General features: G+C 42.1%; 1 long non-coding RNA gene across 1 annotated transcript; it reads right to left on the bottom strand.

Annotated features, from left to right (window-relative positions):
• Nucleotides 1–441: 441 nt before the first annotated feature.
• On the bottom strand, nucleotides 442–1,958 carry LOC107589930 (uncharacterized). Its single transcript, XR_001609724.1, has 3 exons — nucleotides 1,750–1,958; nucleotides 1,053–1,154; nucleotides 442–670 (listed from the first exon to the last, which is right to left on the bottom strand). It is a non-coding gene; the product is annotated as an uncharacterized lncRNA (long non-coding RNA).
• Between the last annotated feature and the right edge of the window lie 1,281 nt (nucleotides 1,959–3,239).

Below are 3,239 nucleotides of genomic sequence, written 5' to 3'. Positions count from 1 at the left end.
GGTGCAAGGTAGTGTGAACTGTAGGGAAATAAGGAAATACCTTTCTGGGACAACTCCAAAGTTCTCCAAAAGAATTAGTGCCCACCATCTCTTGATTTTTGGAAAGTCATGCTTTAAGACAGAAATACAGAGAAATCTTATAAATATCAAAACAGCATGAAATCCAATTGCTTGTGCTCCTAATTACTTACAGATGTAAAGTCAAAGGGGGCTCCCAACACAACGTGTAGAGCATACAAAAAAAACCCAGCAAAATTTAAGAAAAAGTCAAATCATAATTAAAATGGGGCAAAATGAGTTTGAAAGATGAAAGATAGCAATGCCATTGTTTAGGGATCCCAGAAGAAACAAACTGATACTGTCAATCCATTAAATTGGAAGGCAAACATTAGTTTATTTATAGCAAAACATGATTTGCCTTACCACCAACAAATAAATCATTACATTAGTAAAGTACTTAACTATACTACAACACATTAATAAAACAACTCAAGATACCCATACTATCATAGACAACTGCCTTGCTGGAATGGCTCTGCAGATGCAATTTTAATTTGTCCAGTCTGGTTGGCTTAAATGTCCTGCAGAAAGGGCAATGATAAAGGCTGCAACAGTTGTGGCACTGTTGGAGCTGAGGTAATTCTTTACCTCTCTGAATTGTAGTATGTCTCTACAGGAGATAAAATGAAAAAATGCATAACACACGTTCTCTGTTATTTGAAAAAGTCAATAACAAACTTACAATGCTCTAGAATAGCATAAAATAAACCAACAAACAATGAAACTAATAGAATTATAAGAAAGCATTAAATATATCAAAAAGTAATACATTCAAACCATAAAGTGGCTTTATCGCAAAGCCCATTTACAACAAACAACCTAAAACGTAATCAAACTGTCCTCAGAAAAGTCCCGAAAATGGTAAATGGATGACAACAATTCAAAGCTTCAGAAATAAAATGTGAAAGGCATGCACATAAACAGTATTTATAACATAAACACTGAACTTTTGAAAAAAATTTTCATCACAAAATGACATAAACTTTACTCACCCTGCTCTCCGCCATGTTGTTACGTTTTACTACCTCCGTCCCTCACTTCCGGCCTGGATTGTGTGGTCTGGATTGTGTGTCCTGAAACGTGTGGGGCTGCAGCTGGATATATCTCAAGGGAAGGGGGAGGAAATGTCACGGACCTGAATGGACTGTATGCACGTACACCATATCTAGCACACACATATACACTGCACGCAGAATTAACACGGTCTTGCTGGCACTGATATCATTTATACACGGACCTGTATAATGCCTGTGAGTGTTCGAATGTACTGTGTATTATGTGTTTAAGATATGTGAGAGTATGATGTGTATTTTGTTCATTGTGTGTAATGGATATATGTACAATGTGTTGGGTAACATTAGCTACATTGTTCATTCATTTACATTATAAATAACCACAATACACATATGTTTGATTTAAAGTCTTTATTTAAGATTAAGTTACACAATATAACAAATATATCTTTCCCTGCTTGAAATACACCAGTGACCACCAAGTATTTAATCATGGTGGACACACAGTCTGAATGGGAGAAACCATGTTGGGTATGATGTCACTGAGGGGGGAGTTTATATTTGTTCATTCATATGTTGTATTTTTATATTGTGATTGGTGTAATTTATACTTGAATATATGTTGTTTTATATGCATAATGTGATAATAAGTGCATATGTAAGGAAGTAAACTTACCTGTAGATTGGTACATCCCGAGGTGTGGCCTAGACTATAAAATGGCTGCTGAAGTTGTACATGGCTGGTCACTCGTTAGTATTCATGGTCGAGGTTCAGGTTGGTCTGTGTGGAGAAGAGCAAGCAATAGATGCTTGTGTTTAAGGAGTTTGTTAACCAAACTATTCAACTGCTGTTGAAACTACGTTCCAACAAAGAGACTTGTAAATATATATATTAGGGCTGGGCAAGTTAACGCGTTATTGCGTTAACGCGTTAATTGATTAACACCGACAATTATTTTATTGTGCATTAACGCAGTTTTTTATTATTATGAATGTCCATTTGTAACGCCCCTGTGGACTATTTATTGTGGTTTCTTCCCCTTTTGTTGGTTTAGCCCGTACTAATTATTAGTTAATCACCTCATTGTGCTCACCTGTCTGCCCCTCGTTATCTGCCCTATATTAGTTCCTGTCTCTGGTATTTCTGTAGTTTGTCGGTTATTGTGAATGTTACCCCGAGTGTGTGTGTCGCACCTTCCTGAATCTGCCTTGTTGTGTCTACATTAAAAGTCATTGTTGGAATCCTTGTCGTCCTGCCTGCCTCCACACACCGTGACCGTGACAGAATAACCGACCCCTAAGTAAAGTATAGCAGCATCTTTCCCCTCGTTTGTTTTTCCAGTTTTTGTCAGTTTTTATTTTTATGTTATGGATTACCCCGCCTTCCAAATCCTTCTGCTCTCTTGAGAACCACACAAACGACTTTCTGTCCCTGGCTCACCTCACGCACTACCCGGACACTTCCTGGGCAGAAGGCTCTTGTGGAGCTTCGGAGGACCATGGGGGATTTGGGGTTAGGCAGGCGGTAAGAGTCGTTGGAGTGGTATGTGGACATCGCTGACAACAACACCAGCCCCATTCAGGACACTGAGCCCAGCCCACCGATGACGAAGAGCCATTTCCCGCCGCAATCCACGAGCCGGAGCGAAGCCCCGTGGATGAGAAGAGGATCGCCGCGGATATTGAGCCCAACACGTCAGACCAGTTGCGAGAGCCGGTGACAGTGCCCACCACGAGGGAGCAAGCCGTGGATGGTGTGAGTGCGGAGAGGAGCTCCGCCCCCTGCATCATGGCTGAAAGTGAGCTGACTATGGCAGAACATAATGGCCAGAATATGGAGGGAATTCAGTATCAAAACGAGGAGGAGAGACCTCGGAATCCTCAGTTTAGCCCAGGAAGGGCTCCCGATCCCCTGTCGAGCCTAGGAAGGGCTCCCGATCCCCAATTCAGCCCGGGATGGGCTCCTGATTCCTCGTTAAGCCCGGGATGGGCTCCTGATTCCTCGTTAAGCCCGGGATGGGCTCCTGATTCCTCGTTAAGCCCGGGAAGGGCTCCTGATTCCTCGTTAAGCCCGGGAAGGGCTCCTGATTCCTCGTTAAGCCCGGGAAGGGCTCCTGATCCCCAGTTCAGCCCAGGAAGGGCTCCTGATGTTCAGTTCAGCCCAGG

This window comes from Sinocyclocheilus grahami, unplaced genomic scaffold (assembly GCF_001515645.1).
Source record: "Sinocyclocheilus grahami isolate Dianchi unplaced genomic scaffold, SAMN03320097.WGS_v1.1 scaffold7.1, whole genome shotgun sequence".
Classification (NCBI taxonomy): domain Eukaryota; kingdom Metazoa; phylum Chordata; class Actinopteri; order Cypriniformes; family Cyprinidae; genus Sinocyclocheilus; species Sinocyclocheilus grahami.
Note: the sequence above shows the minus strand (reverse complement) of the source record. Positions and strands in the feature narration are given on the sequence as shown.